The following is a 19,190-nucleotide window of genomic DNA, read 5'->3' on the forward strand; positions in this document are numbered from 1 at the left end:
TTGCCTGGAGCTAAATGGCTCTCTGCAAATTCTTTCCATCCATTGCCTCAGGCCCATCCCATATTGTACCCACTGTCCAAGTCTAGGGCCTGCCTGGGCCTCCAGCAGCTACTGGGTGTGTTCTTGGCTATGACGTCCTCCCCTCTGCTTCATCCAACAAATCTCATTAATCTGTTTCATATCTTTCAGAAATTTGTTGAAATCTTTTATTTACCAATAAACCCTCTGACTCCTTTCATTGTATTATTTTGTTGTCATTTTTTGTATATTTTTATCCTTAGCATACACTTCATCAGCCATCTTAAATTAGAATTCTTTGGACACTGTTAATTTTAATCTGTAACTTATTACTCAGGGATCACATTCTTTTTCTACTTTAGGATTTTTTTTTTTTGGCATATCTGACAGTCCTTCACCTTTACAATATTCCAGGTTATCATAAGCTTTCTCAGTTTACTATAGGTCATATTGAATTTTTAGACCTTTATACTTTTTTGTCATAGTATTTGGTAACTTAGTAAAGTTAAATTATTTATTTTCATGTGTATTATGTTCTACAGCTCAACTTTATAAATTTGGGCTTGTTAAGGCCAACCTCAATTTGTTCCTTTCTTTCTACTTTACCTGAATTAAGAATATGCCCAGAAGAAGAGGGTAGTCCCGTACATCACATACTACCTTTCCTTCTTTCAGCCATGGCTGATTAAGCCAGGTATCTGCCCCAAGAGGCAGCCAATCCACTGATTGATCAGACACTTTTGAGACTGGTGTAACTTGATTAGAATAGATACCTAGATTAATCAGATTCCCTCCACTATGAGTTCAAATGATAAAATACAGAGATTGTCGCTGTTCAGTGGTGGGCATCAAAATGGCAAAATCATGTCCACTTGGTGATTGAGGCAGCCATATGTAAGATGACGGGTAAACAAATGAAACTGATCTTCAGAGAGATGAAAATGGTATAAATGTGGAAAAGAAGCAGAAATTAGTGAGAAAGAGAATTTATCTTGGTTCTAAATAGCTCTCTTGTTTGTGTGAGGCTCAAATGAACAGAATTCTGTAAAATATCTGGAACACTGAAATAAAATTTCCTTCATAATAATGAAGCTAATTTCAGTGGGTATCTATTTCTTGGAACCATAAAATAAAAAGCCTTAACTTTATTATCTTCATTTCCTGGGGTTTGTTTCTTAAAACACAAAGAACTATCTATTAATAAAGCTATATCTAGAAATATACATCTATATCAACCAGTACACAAATTAAAATGTCGTAAAAATTAGGAGAGTTTTTTTTAAATCTTCTGATAGAATGTAGGGTCTTTTCCCCTAATCCTTGACTCTTTAGTCAATTCAATCTAATCACACTACTAGAGTGAAAATTTCTTGGGGGTGAATTCAGTTTTGTTGCTTCAAGAGTTAAGGATTAGGCATGAATTTTCCATTGTGAGCTTTCCTATAAGATTTCCTGCCAATAACACATTAAGGAAACCTAATGCTTCCTCTACTCCCTTAGTCTGTCCTTCATCTTTCTCCAGAAGCCTTAAAATAAAGATTCAATGACTTCAATGTGTTTCCATATTTGCTACTGTGAATTTGTCTTACTCCCATACTATCCTCTCTCTGCATCTTGATCTTTGAAGCTAGAATTTTTTCTTGTTTTTATATCAAATGGATCAGATATACCATGGGTTTTGGAATGAATGTAGAAAGTTCTAAGAATATCCAGAAAAAAACTATTTAAATATACTCAAGTCCTAATTTTAAAAGAGTGATAAAAGAATTCTACAATAGTCTTCCAAAGTTGAGTTCCTGAATTCAGGGACCATGTTCTTTAATTTCTTCTACATTCCCTCAAAAAAAAAAAAAATTCAGAACTATGTAACTTTCAGCTATCCAATTAATGTAGTTGAACTGAATAATCTCAATTACCAGAAGAAAATTTTATTAAACTTTAGTGTCAAATTTCAAAATGAAAATACATTTAAAACAAAGTTAGGAAATAACATTAAAAGTTTTAAATTGCAAAAGTCAGCAGTTAAGAGTAATGTTCCAAAATAAGCACTGCCCATCTTCTGTGAATAAGCAGTTTACGTTGGCAAGAGCAGATGTTTGTCTTGGGTGGATTCATAATGATCCATGCCATTGCTGTTCTCTTCCAGACCAGTTAGAGATTTGCTTCTACTCAGCGATCCAATTGCTAAAGCTAAAAAAAAAAAAACGTTTCATATCTTCTTCAAACAATAACTTTTTTCACTTTGCAATAGTTTATTCATAAAAGAAAATTCTGGAAAAAGTAGGACAAAATTAGAAAAATAAACCCTCCAGAGTTCCACCATCCAAACAGATTTGCTCTTAATATATTATTCTAGTTACTTTCTACTCACAGACCAAAGAAATATATGTTAATTACTTTTTACATAGGATAATAAGCTAATCTGCATGGCATGCTGAGGAATTTATGATCTAAATTGTAATGTGCCATTTGTCCATGAATTCTGCAAGATTTACTTTTGGGCTCTAGGTCAAAGTTGCCCTGTTGGAGGAAATGCTTTGGCCCTAGTGACAGTATATTCAGGTATATGAGCACTAAGTAAGGAGAAGGAAGCATTCAAAACCATTGCTTCTCAAACTTGACCATGCATAGGAATCATTTGTTGATCTTGTTAAAATGTAGACTGAGTCGGCATTTATAACAAGCTCCCAGGTGATGCAGGATCTTGCTAGGACACAAACTCAGCTTTAGTAGAAAATCTCAGTACAACCTGGATTATAAGAGAACTTGATAGAAGAAATCTTTGCCTTCATACATCATCTACCATTAAGCAATTGCCACATCTCTGATCCATTTCTGGGAAGACATGGGACAGTTTCTCATTCTTGGAACATTTCCCACAGACTAAGGGTGGAGTAGGACTTATTTATTGCAATACAAGTGAAAATATTGAGCAACTATCTTGAGTCTTTCCTCTGCACAGGAGGCCTTGAAGAATTCACAAAGTTTCTGTGCACCTTTTCTCCTTTGGTGGCAATCTCTATGACATCTAGGCATAGGGGCTCCTAAAAAAAGAAAACCTTTCCCAGCCCCCTTGCAGCTGAATGTGGCCATGTTACCATCTTCCAGCCAATGGGATCTAAGCAGAAGTATGTGTGCAAGCCATGTTTTGAGCATGGCAATTACATTAAATTATTTTATTTGAAAAAAAAAAATTTTTAAATTATTTTATTTGTCCTTGTTAAGGTAATCTGCAACCCCGGTGCAGTCTGCTAAAAGTTTAATGGAAAGTGTATACCCTGATGTTCCAATAAAAAAACCCATATCCTACAAGTGACTACTCTAAGTATTTCTGTCATCAATATCCGGATCAACACCGGACTCACTGCTAATGTTCACAGTAAATTTCTTGTATGAATAGAGTAAGAGAATCCAGTGAGGCCTGCAGCCCATACCTTTAGGAATGGTACCTGAGGTTTGAGGTCTAATGACCCTGGGTCAAGTCTTTGGTTTTGGGTTACCTGGTGCACTCCTGTTTCTGGAATGTTGTCATGCCTGCTTTGATTGGATTTCTTACTCCAGGTAAAGACTGGAGGTTGGAGGAGATTGGAATTGAGACATCATTGAATTGAAAAAAGAGATACTATAAACTATTCTAATGCTTGCTTACAAATAAGTGTTTTGTTAATATTCATTTTTGTGTCACAATTTGTTCTGAGATTTGATTAGCACCTAGGAGCAAGGTTGGGGAAGTACTTTGAATCTATTGTTCTCTACTGAAAAGACCCTAAGAATTATGTAGGACCTGATTGGCTTGTGTAGGCTCACAGTAAAGAGAAAGAGGTATAGAAAGAACTGGATTTTCTGAAATCCATGGAGCAAAAATAGAACCCTTGGCCTTTCTCCTCCTGATGTGTTTTCATGTCAGAGAGAAATAAATGTCCAAATTGTGTCAGACATTATCATCTTACATTTTCTGTTACTCACAGCAGAATCTATCCTGATAGTGCTGTATGCTTCAGTCACCATGCCAGGATAAACCATTCCATGGACAGCTTTTGAGATTTCACCTCCCTCTCCTCATTCTTATTCTCTTCTGTATTTACGATTCTCTTCACCACCACCCTCTTTCCTCTCTTTTCAGATATGTTGGACTCCCCTTCAATCCATTTCTAATCAGAAATATCTGCTCTCCCAAGGAAGGCTCATCTATGACATTTCTGCTTTGATGGGGACTTAATCACTCCCCCTTACTATTTCAAGGAAGATGTTCCTAACTTAACTATTTTCTAATGACAGATATCTCACAAGTCAGGCATTTTACCCTTAGGCTTTACCTCTTAGCATAGATAATTTTAAAAATAAAAATGATCAATGGTTCAGGATCAAATATAACCCAAAGGCTGTACAACATGGTATGGAACTTCTGGCCATTTTTCATTTATTTTCTTCATCTCATCCTTTGCATTTATTTCACAGATATTTTTAAGTGGCTTTTCAAGATTACAAATGCCTCAAAACTATATAATGTTCAAGATTACATAACATGGCCTTGACAGTTAGAATGCCTTTCAGGCTTATTATCATTCTTTATCCTTCTCTTCATGCTTTCCTTCCTACTTCTTCAATAACACAGAAAATGGAACTAAATAAAAGGCTTCACATTCCTAAGACCTCTCTTTTTGTACAGCAGAGTACCATAATTTGGATTTTTGGAGATTTCCTCTTCATGCAAAGTGCAGTCCATAATTAAAGCAGTAAAGTGTAATTCATGATTTAGCATATGTTCTGGAGTCAGTCTGAGTTCAAATCCTGGCACTAGCTAGCTATGTGCCCTTAGGCAGGTAAACTTATTACTCTGGGCCTTAGTTTCCTCATCTAAAACATGTAAATCATAATAATTAAACAAGATAATCAATGTAAAGAGCTTAGTACAGTACTTGACATGCAGTAAACATTTAATAGTATTCATTTATTCAACAAATAATTACTCACTATGTGCTATAAATAAAGTACTGCTCAACATTGTAGGGAATTAGAAACTAAGACAGGGAGTGTTTCTTACTTTAAGAGATTTACAGTCCAGTGGGAGAAATAAAAGAGCAAAATAGATGACTACAATAGAAATGGATGCATGTTAAGATATTCTCATAAATTATTTATTTCACTACATTAAAGATAGTTGCAAATTCTTTGTTATTCTTGATCTGGAGTATAATTTCTTCCCTTGGAATCTATGTTGGCCTTTGTAACTTGCCTTACTAACAAGGTAACAAAAGTGATGTTCCAGGATTTTTCACAGGTCTGCTTTAGAACACTCGTCTGAGAGAAGTCAGCCATCACACAAGAAGTTCACATGTGTGGAATCATCATGCTGTAAGGAAGCCCAAGATATCCATATGGCAAATCTGCATAGACAGAGCACTAAGCCTGGCCTGGCACTTCCAGCCATCCCAGCCCAGGAATCAAAGTGAATAAACCTGTCCTGGCAGCATCAGGAAATGCAATGTGGAGAAGAACCGAGAAGCCAAATTACAGCCGAGATTGTGTCCTCTGACCTGTGGCTGTAAGTTGAGCCACCCCAGCCAACTAACCCAGTAGGACTTCACATAAGCCATGTAAACCATCCTTGCTACAGGTTACTTATTTCAAATGGGGTTATGATAGCTGTCTTTCTTATGTCTTGATGTATGTATGCTGAGTAAAGAAAATAGTATGCATGGAAAAGAGTTAGCAGAGTCGTCTTGAAGACTGCTAGCCTTTGAAAGGTTTACTTGCAAAACTGGCCCTTGGCTGGCATCTGGGGACTTGGCTGCTAAATCCCTACAGTGATATAAAACTTTCCCTAAATGACAAGGAAGGCTCGCTATGGCTAGACTGCTTCTGTGAACAGTCGGGCTTATGCTGAACACATGCTTTCCTTCTAGGAGTCTGGGACTTGGGTTCCTGGTGAGCAAAGGGCACCCAGTCACTAGTGAGCTGCCCCAGTAGACAACACTTTGCATGTGTTATCACCATTCATTGCTGAAGGAATTAAGCCACCCCACTGAGAGAGGCATTTTAAACCTGGAACCTGATGTTTCCCCCAACTTCACCTGACGTATCTTTTCCTTTTTTGATTTTGTTTTGTATGTTTCTACTGGTAATAAATCTTAACCAAAAGCATAAATAGATGCTAAGTTCTGTGAGACCCTTTCTATCAAATCACTGGACCCCCTGGAGGGGGTGTTTGTAGGGACCCTCAATATACAACATTTTAAAAATTATGAAAGAAATCTTGGACAGTTCTTCAACTTTCTTTTCTTAAAAGAGGTCCCTCTTAACTTTCTCATGTTCTTCCTCTCATCCCTCCTTCCCAGGACATGCATATTGAATTTCTTTCTCACCTAAATCCAAAGTGGCATGGGGACATCAAGATGCTGTTGGACAGGGCACCTCGGTGGCTCAGTTGGTTAACTGTCTGACTTCGACTCAGGTCATGATCTCATGGTTTGTGGGTTCGAGCCCCACGTTGGGCTCTGTGCTGACAGCTAGTTCAGAGCCTGGAGCCTGCTTCAGATTCTGTGTCTCCTTCTCTCTCTGACCCTCCCCTGCTCTTGCTGTCTCTCCCTGTCTCTCAAAAATAAACACAAAATAGGAAAAAAAAAGATGCTATTGGAGATTACACTTCGTTTTCAGGACCTGAGCAACTGTGTAACTGCCCTCCTGCATACATATATAACAGTGATTGCCTGCATTTTATTCTTTATCCAACTGTGTTTGCCTTGTGGGTGTAGCATAGGAGCTTTTACTTTACTGGGCTAAAGATATTGAAATTCTTTTTTAAATATTTACCATAAGGCTAAACTGGTGATAAAAAGTATTTTCCTTGCAATTCGATAGCAAGGCTTCATAAATGCATGGCTCGTCACAAAGGAACTGGCACCACAGCATCAGCAAATTCACGTCCACCTCATAAAACCTGGGCAGCACACCCTGCTATACAGAGTCTCCATCTCACACTGTGTAATATGCGTGACTTGTTTTCAGAGGGTTTTTCTGATAAACGTGATTTTACTTTGACAGGGCTGAATATCATTTCTTTAATCTCAGAGAATGACAAGAGCTTTGGCACTATGACAAGCAAAGTCCTTGGATTTGGCTCTAGAAATCAACTGAGCACAGTATATTTTAAGAATTCACACAATAAGCCAGCAAACTGAATATTATGTGCTAAGCACTTTAACTCATGCCATAGACACAGGACTGAGACTTAGGAGACCAAGTCCTAACCCAATTTATATTCTAAAGATAACAATTTTGATAAATAATTTATCCTTACTGGACCTCTATCACATCAGCTGTAAAATGAGAGCATTCGCATCAACCATTTTTTCAATCTCAAACATTCTATGATTCAATGATAATATAAAGTGTGGGAAGATAAGTGCCAAATAAGAGGGTACATGTTTATTTTGTAGGAGGGAGAGGTTCCTGGGAGTGAGAATAAGAAAACTTAATTGGCCAGGAAAGAAAGAGAAGGGCACTCCTCTCAGAGGAAGGGGCTTGGATAAAGGTATGGAGACAGAAACATTTCAATATAAAGATAATAACAGCTAATCACTGTTGACTATTTACTAAGGTAATATATATTATCTTATTTAACTTGTGTAGCAATCCTAGGTATTGTTATTATTCCTGCTTTGCAGAAGAGAAAACTGAAGCACAGAATGGTTCAGACTTTTCACAAGGTCACGTAGCGAGTGGTAGAATCCAGATGTGAAGCAATATGACACTCTAGAGAATAATTCTAATTGCTATTACGGCAGCCATGTGTGAAAGTCAGCAATAAAACTCTTCTCCCAAGCACTGTAGTTTAGATACAATTGACTGGAAAACCAGCATAAACAGAAAATAATAGACCATCATCAAGAAGAATCATGAGAGTTACCTTTCATGGAGTGCCATTTGGGTGCTTTTCATTTATTAGCTCTAACCTTCACAGATGTTTTTTGTTTTTATTTTTGTTTTAAATTGCCATTTTACAGTTAAGAAATGTAAGCCCAGGAAGCTCAACTTGTTAGGTCAAGAGCTGTTATGTGAAAGAGTTGGGATCCAACCCTGAGTTTGTCTGACTTCATACTATTCTACTATGCCGTGCTAGGTTCTTGGTAAGAAAAAAAAAACTATTTGTAAATTGCTGGGAGCCACATTGGCCTTGCTGGATGACATAGTCACAGTGAGGAAAAGGCAGACATTTGGACAGCTCCCGCCACGAAGCAAAACTGGTATCCTCTTCTATTATTGGCTCATATTGGGAATGGTGCCACTGTTATTGATTAAGCTTCACAATGTTCCAAATCAGACCGATATTCCCCACACAGTTACCCCATAAGAAAAAGCATATTGCTGCCCCTGCATAAAAGATTTTAGATCAAAGCACTGCAGATGTTTGCCAAAAGGTTCTTCTAATGAGCTTGCAGACCCAAGACCTAAGGGGGGCTAAGAACACAAGAGTTACAATTAACTCTGGCCTGGAGAAGAAGAGCCTAACTTAGTGATAAGAAACAGACAAGGACCAGACATAAGTTGCTGCATATACCTTTGCTAACTGTGGTCACAAATACCCTCCCTTGTACTGACTTCAGTTATGAGAATGGAAAAAAATTAGAAACCCAGGTGCAAGGTCAACACACATAGGACCCCCATTGTGCTCACCTCAAAGAAAGGGCTTTCTCTAGCAACTTGTTAACAAACATTCTTTCTCTTATGGTTAATGAACTAGATGAAATACTCCCAGCCTATCTATATACAATTTAACCTATGTTTTAATTTTAGTATTACTAACTAATATATATATTATCCTGTTTTTTACTAAAAACATCTTGTTATTCTCTTGGTTATAAAATTTACCTTACTGTAAGTGCATTACATGACTTGGTTATAATTTGTTAACGAAAAACAAAGTTATAATTATTGGCCAAAAACCAACCCGCACAAAATAAGATAGGTTTGTTACTTTCTTAATCTTGGGGACTGATGCCAAGAATAAATTGGGATGGTTCTACAAAAATATTTCTGTAAAACTTGTTTCTGTACATCTTTGATGATTAAAGCACCTTATCACAAAGAAGTAGAAACTGTAAACAATTTCTGTTTTCTGACGTCATGTTATTGCCTAACCAATAAAAAAGACACCAAAGCAGACTGAACAGAGATGTCTGGCTGGTGACCAAGCAGGAAACTTGAGGCTCTCTCATCACTCTCTCATGCCGACACCGTCCATCCTTTCAGGGCCCCTGGACCTGCTGGAGCTGGACTCCGGCAATAAATATTAAAAACAGCTGTTTCCTACTGTATGCTTTTATTTACATGACGTTCTAGAGGAGGCAAAAGTAGTCTATAGACACAGAAAGCAGATTAGTGGTTGCTTGGAGCAAGGGGATTAAGGGGTTTGACTGCAAAGAAACACAAAGGAAATTTTTTTAATGATGGAAAAATTTTATATTTTGATTATGGTGTTGACTACATTTGCACTATATGTGTCCAAATTCATTGAGCTTTATGCTTAAAATAGGTGCGGTTTACTATATGCAAACTATACTTCAACAAAGTTGATTTTTTAAAAGTCCAAGTAAATCCAGTATTTGGTCCTCTAGCTAGAAGCTGGGGCCACTTGCATCATGTCTTTTCATATGCCTGGATGTGAAATACCATCAGGGCGGATGTGAAATACCAGCTCTTACTTAGCAACATTCTGAATTCTTCTCTGGTTTCTTCTTATACTGCGAAGGCTCAAAAGCTCAAAATTACATTTCTCTGACTCTTTCACAACTAATGTTCGGATTGTGTGTCAAATACATTCAAGAGACTTGAAAAGAAGGGGTGAGACCAGGGCCACCTGCTGCTCTGTTATTTGTTGCTACTGGCAAGGAAGGCCACGCAGAGATTGGAGGTTTTGTTGCAGCCACATCCCAAATGTTCATTGTCTAGCTTCATGAGGACTAGAAGACAGTGGCTGCAAGGGTGACAGTGTTTTCACAATCCTCAGATTGCAACGACAGCAGTGTCTGCAGATTCAAAAGCCTCCCCCAAAAGATTCTTGACTGCATTCACTTACAGCTGTGGCAGGGGCAAGAGCTCCCCTAGGGAACCAGATTACTAGTTATCTCCTGGGAGTTATTTCTGGTATTTCAGTGTAGATACTGCTCTTCCAGCTCGCCAATGATTCTGCAAGCACCCATCCACTTGTATTAAATTTCTTTTCTACTTAAAATTTGCTGGCATGGTTTTATTACCCTGGAACTGTACACTGACATCGCTCTGAAAGTTGGTGTTTCTTCATCATAATGGAAACTGATATAACTAGCAGCAGCATCAGAGTACTAGCAACTTTTTCTGAGTACTGACTTTCTCTCAGAACTCATTGGGGTCCACACAGAGGATGGTTTTATTCTTTTCTCCATCCTACTCAGACTCTGTGGGTAGATTCATCCACTCCTCCATGAATGAAACGAAACGGTTCCCTTACTCTTTCAGTCACTCTGAGATCATAAATATCCTCCCATTCATTGCAGTCCTCCAGATCAACTCATTTCAGTCCTTGAAATGTCCAGTCCAGGGCCATTAGCATATAACCCAATGCCTCGTCTAGTTTTAAGCTTATTTATGCCCTCAGCTTGAGCTTCCTTTGGGCTGGAAAGCCTATCACTTTGAGGGAGAGAATATGGTTGGTTTCTGCTCCATTTCTCTGTAAAACAATTCTGTTTCCCTTTTCTTCTCTATGTCCATTCCCCCACAAGGCTGCTTCAGTTTCTTCTGTGGTTGGAATGTGGTCAGGAAGAGGTAAAACTAGTCCCTAAAAAAGTCTCTAAACTGGTCTGAATATAATCTGGCATTTGAGTCCTCTGGGCATGGCAGGTCTCCAAGGCTGCTACTCACTCTGTTGGCGTGCTGACGCTGCTTCCTCAAGGAATCCCACCGCAGCCCTCCAGCCTCCACCAGCGTCTTTCCAGACTGCACTGTAATGAGACCTCCTCAGTTTCCGTATATGATGGTACACTGCAACTGCTTTGTGCTGGGTCCAGTGTGACACAAAACCTTCCTGGGCAGCCTTTTCAGACTCCACCCTGCCAGCCCACTGGGCACATGAGAAAACTCCCCATTTTGTTGCCCTGCTCTCAGTGAGGAGATTCTGGGGCCCTATAGCCACCAGGCAGGCAACATTACCCAGAGCCATCTTTTTGGCATTTAATTTCCCAAGACACAAGCCAAACATCAGTTCCTACTTCCTGTCAAGCTCCTAAAGGTCCCGTCACCTGACATGAAATGAATCACTTCTCTCCCCTCCCACTTGAGGAACAGGAGAAAATCTCTCAAAATCAAAACAAAACAAAACAAAGCAAAAAGAATTCTCTGGTCAGCCATGGCTCCATTATCAGTAGAAGATGGGCGATTGCATATGCCAGCCCAAGTTGTTTCACACTGTGTGAGCATGTCTCACATACGTGGCTTAGCAACTCAGTTTAGAATGTGGAGGTGCTTTGTATGTTTACTTTGTTTTTGGTTTTGAAGCCATGAAACTTTTGTCTTAAAGGCCAAAATTGAGACAGATGTCCTTTAATTACCATGACAACGCTAAAAGGTAATGATTAATCCTCCCATTTTAGAGACAAAGAAACTGGGGTTTGAATGGCAGAAAATGAGATTCCAACACAAATGAGTATGACTTTAAGGCCTTTGCTGTTGACCGTTATGATTATATGTTTGACAACACAAACACTGTTAACTGTTTTGGGTTGGATTGTGTCCCCTCTAATTCATGTTTTTGATGTTTATCTTTGAGAGGGGGCAGGGGGATGGGCAGAGTCAGAGGGGACAGAGGATCTGAAGCAGGCTCCATGTTGAGAACAGCAAGCCCAATGTGGAGCTTGAACTCACAAACTTTGAGATCATGACCTGAGCCAAAGTGGGATACTCAACCAACTGAACCACCCAAGTGTTGCCACCTCTCCCCTCAACTGAAATATATAGAAGTCTTAACCTTGAAATGTGACCTTATTTGGACATAGGGTTGTTGCAGGTATAATTCATTCAAATGAGGTCATATTGGAATCGGGTAGGCCTCTTCCCAAAATGACTGATGTCCTTATAAAAAGGAGATAATCTGGATACCAATATGCACACAGGGAGAAAGCCATGTTTAGATGAGTTAAGCTCCCACAAGCCAAGGGACTACAAGGAGCTGGGAGAAAGGCCTAGAACGATCCTTCTCTGGTGCCTTCAGAGGGAACATAGCCCCATTAATACCTTGATCATGGACAATGAGCCTTCAGGTCGTGTAGCAATACATTTCTGTTTTTCAAGCCATTCAATTTGTGGTACTTTGGGTTACTTTAAAAAAAATTTTTTTAATGTTTATTTTTGAGTGCACACACCAGAGAGAGAGAGAGAGATAGACAGAGTAAGTGGGGGAGGAGCAGAGAGAGAGGGAGACAGAATGCAAAGCCGGCTCCAGGCTCTGAGCTGTCAATACAGAGCCCTTTGCAGGGCTAGAACTCATGAACCTGAGATCATAACCTGAGCTGAAGTCAGACACTCAACTGACTCAGCCACCCCTGCAGGCACCCATCTGTGGTCCTCTGTTACGACAGTCCTAGGAAACTAATAGAAGAACTGTTTGACAGTCATGGAAGTATTGGCATTTTAGTTGAAATAAGCACTGTGTGAGAGAACCAAGCTGCTAAGAGAAGAAAAGGTATTGGAGGAGCCAGAACAGGGCCTGGCATTTGCTCATCTCGGATGACAGAAAATTGGATTGGTCATTAGAAGCCTTTAAACAAGTTATTTAGCAGAAAGCTTCCAAACAAGTTTTACTTCCCTAAGAATAGAGATGGATTACAATATTTATCTTGAAAATTTTTAAGAAAACAAATCTCAAGCCGGAATTTTACATAATTGTTTCTGGGAAAGCCTGAAGAAATTTGAAAGTGGTCCAGGAGGAAGTTATACCTGGAACTGAATGTACAGAACAAGGAGTAAATGAAAGGGTAAGAGTGTACAAGCTTATATTTAATATTTCATGTTCTTGATGGCTTTGAGAATAGGAGTGCTAAGACACTAGGATATCTTAATAAACTTTGCTTAGATATTGATGGGACCTCCAAACATAAGCAATTATAAAGATTTTCAAATTGTAATTTGTGCAGAATGTGAAGACACATTTGCATGTCATAAACTACACACCCGCACACACATGCACACACACATTATTGTTTTAGAGACTTTAGGCTTTAGATTTTTTATTTCCAAAAATGTGGGTCCAAGTAGCATAGGTATGCAACAAAATATTAATAAAAATATCTCAACATCTCAGTGGCTGGTCACAATGAGTGGTTTTTGGTTTTTTCCCTCACGCACACTGCAGTCCAGTGTGGGTCAGGTGGCCTTCCTGTAGCTTGGAGCTATGCCATCTGCAATGCCTGGCCTGCGCTGAAGGGAAGGGAAGGCTAGAAAAGGCACACGGGCTCTTACTTGCCTTGCACCAGAAAAGAAACACACCATTTCTGCTCGTGGATCATTGGCCAGAACAAGTTACGTGGCCCAATCCAACTGCAAGTGAGGCTGGGTAGTGTAGAACACCTGGAGTATTTGGAGGACACTAATTATCTCTACATTAAAACTACACAGGGAGTAAGTGTATAAAATGCACTAACCCCAAAAGTGAGATGTTTGTTAGATGATAAATCCACTGAGAAACTAATCTCATTAATCTTAATGAGGGGTACTTCCTATCTATATGCAAATTACCATGGCCTGGCTTGACTGCTCAGATTTAGTGCTGTTCAGGAGCCCCTCATTATTTCTGACCGTCCCCAGAAGGGGGCCCCACATGGGACCCCTCCCGCCCCCACAAACTGAATGGCTCCACATATGAAAAAAAAGGAAGCAGGGGATTTGGGGGCAGCAGTGAGAGTCCCAGGATTTGGAAGCAAAGGGAGAAGACTGAGAAGGAGGGCTCAGCAGAGGGATGGAGGCCCAGGCCGACGGCGGCTGGAAGGAAGCCTGGAGCAAAGGGTGACTAGTGTACACCCCCCGAGTCAGGGTACTGACGCCTAATATTCAAGTTTAAACTGTTTTCAATTCTTCCCTGAGCTCTAGCCCTGTCTGTCAGCCTAAATAATATTAAAAGGCTGCCATCCCAGAAAAGGAGCCTGGCCTTTAGGATTAACAAGGGTTAGAATAACTATGGAGACGTTGGTCCCACATTTTCTAGTGCAAACCCACTCTCTGGATCCATATTTTACAAAAACTTGCTTCTCAGACCATGCGCCCCAATTTTTGTTTTACAAAATATATTGTCACTGTGGAAATCATCCCTGCAGGAAAATGGAAAAGAGGATTTTTCTGGGCAGGGGTAAGGCCCCACAGAGAGCAGATGACAGCACAGATTTGGAAGCAGGTCCAGGCAGCATGTTTTCATAGCTTTTGCCAGTAATATTCAACAGGGGGAAAAAAAAGCTTTCTATATTTGCAATGAATTGTATTTGCATAAGTAAATCCTAGAAGGATACCAAAAAAAGCTAATGAAATAGATGCTGGGGGTGGGAAAAGGGGGGTAATAGGGCAGACAGGCACAGGGATAGGAGTGAGAATTTTCACTATGCACCCTTCTATGTCATTTGATTTTTAAACCATGTGAATATATTAACTATACAAAACTATAAACACAATTGGGGGGGAACGGCTTCCAACCACCACAGCCTGTATCCAAGGCTGCTTTGAGAGAACACAAGAAATGAAGCAGAATCTATCAAGAGTAAAGCAGTGTGGAAGTAGCCACAGGAAGGATGACCCCGTCAGCACAAGCAGGAAATGGGAGTGGGAGGTAAATAAGGGAGCTGGGAGCCTTTGACTCAATTCCTCATTCCTTAAAGCTTCATATATCTCTATTTGGGGGGGGACTCGAGGAAGAGGAGGGTGATGGTGGGCTTTCCCTACAACGTGGAATGGAAGATAGACAGTTTGTCAATTTGAATAGAAGAGGAAAAGGGTGGCCCAAAAAGGGGAGGCCCTGGGGATGTCCAGGTGGCAGACATTTGGATTATAACAGCATGACATTCAAGGCTCTTGACAATTTGACCTGATCCTTTCTGGGTCTCACTTCTTTACTGAAGCACTTCTCTCATTAAGGACCAGTCCAGGTAAGTGTTAGTGTTTTTATTCACCTGGCAATGAATAAAAAAAACGAAGCATCTCACAGTCTGGTTAATAAAAACTGACTTGAAAACAACAAGGTGTTACACTGATGCTCTGCTGGGAAAGCGCACAGTTTCAGTGGGGCCACATGTGAGGAGTGGACAACTGTGCCGGGAGGAGACCAGGTAATGGGGCTTCATAGACAAGGCAAGCCTTAAGTTAAGTCCTGGAGGGTGAATGGTATGTCAGGAGGTAGGGAAGGCAAGGAGGGCAATCCTGGCATAGCAGTCTGTGCATAAGCTCAGAGGGATGACACAGAAGACGCTTCAAATCTTGTGCTGTGTAAGCAACTCCACATGGTGAAAAGATAAATAAAGGAGGCGCTGAGAGATATAGCTAGAGAAGCAAGAGAGGCTTTGCATGCCATGGACTTTATCCTATAGACAGCGAGGTGTTAATAAGGGTGAACCAAAGACCCCGCAGACATCTGACAGCACCAGCTTCAGTGGTGAGAGCTGACTGGATCCACTGGAGGGATGTGAGACCAGAAGCTGGTGAGACGCATGAGAAGATCACCACCATAGAAAGAAGCAAAATGGAGAAAGCAGGAAATGAGGCATTTACCTTCCACCTGACCATTCTGCAGTGACCATGCTCCCTCTTAGGCATTGAGCAAATTACTTCACATCTCAGAAGTTTAGCTTTCTCATCTGCCAAATTACCTGCCAAACACGGTTACCACTGGGGTTAAATAAAATAAAACAACGTGTGTAAAGTACCCAACATGTAGAAAGTACTTGATTAATGGTAAAGATTATTATTCCCCAATACCTCATTAGCCAAAGACCTCAATACCCTCACTTCTGGGAAGCCATGGTGCATTGTGGGTATTTCAGTTACCTATTGCTGCATAGATAAATTATCCCAAACCATGGTGGCTTAAAATAACCACCGTGATTCTGTAGGTTGTCTGGGTGGTTCTGTTGGTCTTACTGGGGCCCCTTCATAGGGCTGCATTCAGCTAGTGGCTAGGCTAGGCTAGGCTAGAAAGTCTAAGGTGGTGGTTTTACCCACAACCCTGGGGCCCTGGTAGAAATGACTGGAAGCCTGGGACTTAACTTTCTCCACATGGTCTCTCATTATTCCATTATCTAATCCAAGCTTTATATATAGTGGCTGACTTCCAAGACAGTGAAAATGGAAGCTGCAAACCTTCTTAGATTTCAGGGATTTATTGCTATGAAACAAACCATCCCCAAACAACCCAAGCATTTATTTGATTTATTTGCTTATGATTCTGCAACTTGGGCAGATTGGAAATTTAACTCTGCTCTACAGGGTATTGGCTGGGGGAAGTTTAACAAAAGCTACCAGATCCAGGGTACCAGCCTTCACTCACATGACTGACACCCAGCTGGGGTGACTGAAATGGTGGCCGGCTGGCTGGGCTTCTCTCTCCACTCTCTGCCTCTTCGTTCACTAATCTAGCCTCAGCTTCCTTACATGGAGCTATAGCCCAAGAGGGTAATAAAGGAATCTGCAAGGCCTCATAGGGTCAGGGTGGACAAGTCATGTCATATCATTTTCACCACATTCTATTGGTCAAAGCCAGACACAGGGCTAGCCCAAATTCAAGGTAAAATAAATAGACTCCACTTCTTAATTGGAGGATTGGAAAAGTAATATTGCAAAAAGGTGAATGAAATGGGAGGTGTTAGCTATCTGGAAATGACCTACTTCAGTCAGAAAGGACTGGTGTGGGAGGGAGATCCTTATTCCACCATTCATTAACCATTTTCTCTGAAATTTAGTAAACTTGGATGACCACCCAATATCTGGAGTGGCTTTTTAAATATGCCATATCCCTCCTTGTGAGCACACTCTGTCGTGATCTGCCACTAGATGTGAACACAGGAAGGGAAAGAGTCTATGGTAATCAGCCCTCTCTCTACCTTCAGAACTTAGCACCATCCCTGGCACTTTGTAACAGGGTACGGTGCTCAGTAAGTATGTGCGCCGAACTAATACATATAAGTAATAAATAAGTAAGTAAATAAATAAATAAATAAGCAAGCACTGATAATACTCTTTATCAGGCACTTCTCGTATACCAAGAACTGTTCCAAACACTTCACATGTATTGATGATTTATTTAAATATTAAAACCCTATGAAATAGGCACTATTATTCCCTGCTTTCCAGTCAGGAATTAGAGGCACAAAAGGCTACATAGTTCACAAGACTACACAGCTAGGATGTGGTGGCTCTGGATCTGGATCCATTCAACCCGGCTCTGGAGCCCGACTCTAATGCACCAGGCTCTGCTGTCTTTGTAAAAGTGTAAACACTTGCAATGAAGTATTTGAGGACAGGATTGAAAACTGAAGAAATAATGGACTTGGAAAGGGATCATTATTCAAGGCATGATGCATTATAGAAGCATTAGAGCATGCTGGTGAACAGTATCGAGTCTTGAGTCAGACAGATACTGACTTCAAGTGCAGCTCTACCAAGTACTACTCTATTACCTTGGATGGGACACTCTCCAAGTCTGTTTTCTCATCTGAAAAAGAAGTCTAAGAATAATACCTATCTCATAGGACTGTGGTGAGTCTCCAAGGAGATAGGGAAAGTATAGTCCTTACCTCAGTGTTCCTACACAGTGAAGGCTCAGTGAATATTCCCACAGACAGGAACAGGGAAATGAAACGATAAGGCAATGCTTAAAAGAAAAAAATTAGAGTCAGATGCAGGTACGTGTATATTTTCTCCCAAAACAATTTTTTCTTAGACTTGTTCTTAATACAAAGAAACGTAGGAAGTTGGAAAAGGAAAAACAGTTAAAAGTGTTCATTAGAAAGTCAAGAGAAGTGTAAGCATTAAAAATGTCATTTTTTGATTCAAGAATGCTTTGTTGATCTTATCAAGAAAGTTTTTAAAGGACTAAAACAAGCTGAAAGAAAAGGCTAGGTAAAATAGTAAAGCATTATAAATCTCAAGAGTAAGAGGACTACCAAAGTAGGAAACCCCAGAAAATTATTGATCTCTGTAAGGAAAAGAAAGAAAACTCCAGCATGCTAAAAACCTAAGGCCATTTTTCAAAATTAAGTTTCAAGAATACTATAAAGAAAATCAATATATAAATGACAGGTGATGAAAGGTTTACGACCTATTGACACAGGTTTTATTAAAAGAAGATCATGCTAGCTGAGTTGAAGAAGTCTGTGATTGATATCTGATGAAAGAAAGTCATGGACATGGTCACTGGGGTTGTCTAAATAAGTTTTGGGAGGAACATCAATGAAGCTTTTATTTGAAAATTAGCAGACAACTGCTGAAGAGATAGAAGATGATGCATCTCACATTTCCCTGGCACAGATAACAGTTGAGAGAATCCTTCTGACTTCAACCCACTGCGGCTTGCCCTTCTTTGCCCTTCCTTACTGCCCTCCGGGAGGGCAGTGGGAAAAAGAATCTGAGTGACAACAGCGGTGGTGGGGAGGAGGTGGGTAGAAACTTCTGGAGGCAACTCCTTCCTTGCTTTTATCACACATAACAACCACCACATAGGTTTGTTTTTCATGCAGAAACTAAACATATTTTTGCTTCAGATTATAAATACAAATTGAGGCAGAAGATTATAGAACAGCCTTAGATCTTTCATAAGAAGATTTTCATAAAAGAATTGGCTCTGTAAGGCTCTGGAAGACAAGAGACTTTATAAGGTACAGTGTTTCTTTTTCACTTCACATATTCATTATGCAGCTCCATTGACTATAAATGAGGCAGCACTATAAGCACTTTTTAGAAAAGAGGCAGAAAAGACAATATTTATTTTAGATAAAAAGCATAAGACTATTTTAGAAAGAGAAAATAAAATAATGTACAAGGCTGCTTGACTTTCATGGACTAAAACAATGGGATTCACTGAATCATTTATTCAGCAAATATTTGTCAAGTATACAACATGTGCCAGGCACTGGTATAGACACTGGGGAGACAGCAATAAACAGGAC

The 19,190-nt window shown here is 39.9% G+C and overlaps 1 long non-coding RNA gene across 1 annotated transcript in view; it reads right to left on the reverse strand.

Annotated features, from left to right (window-relative positions):
• Nucleotides 1–1,967: 1,967 nt before the first annotated feature.
• The window catches only part of LOC115283165, a 41,532-nt gene continuing 24,309 nt past the window's right edge, over nt 1,968–19,190 (reverse strand). The window contains exon 3 of the long non-coding RNA XR_003904962.1: nt 1,968–2,208. This is a non-coding gene — a long non-coding RNA (uncharacterized LOC115283165). The remainder of the gene's footprint in view (nt 2,209–19,190) is intronic.

The sequence above is a fragment of the Suricata suricatta genome, chromosome 2 (assembly GCF_006229205.1).
Source record: "Suricata suricatta isolate VVHF042 chromosome 2, meerkat_22Aug2017_6uvM2_HiC, whole genome shotgun sequence".
Classification (NCBI taxonomy): domain Eukaryota; kingdom Metazoa; phylum Chordata; class Mammalia; order Carnivora; family Herpestidae; genus Suricata; species Suricata suricatta.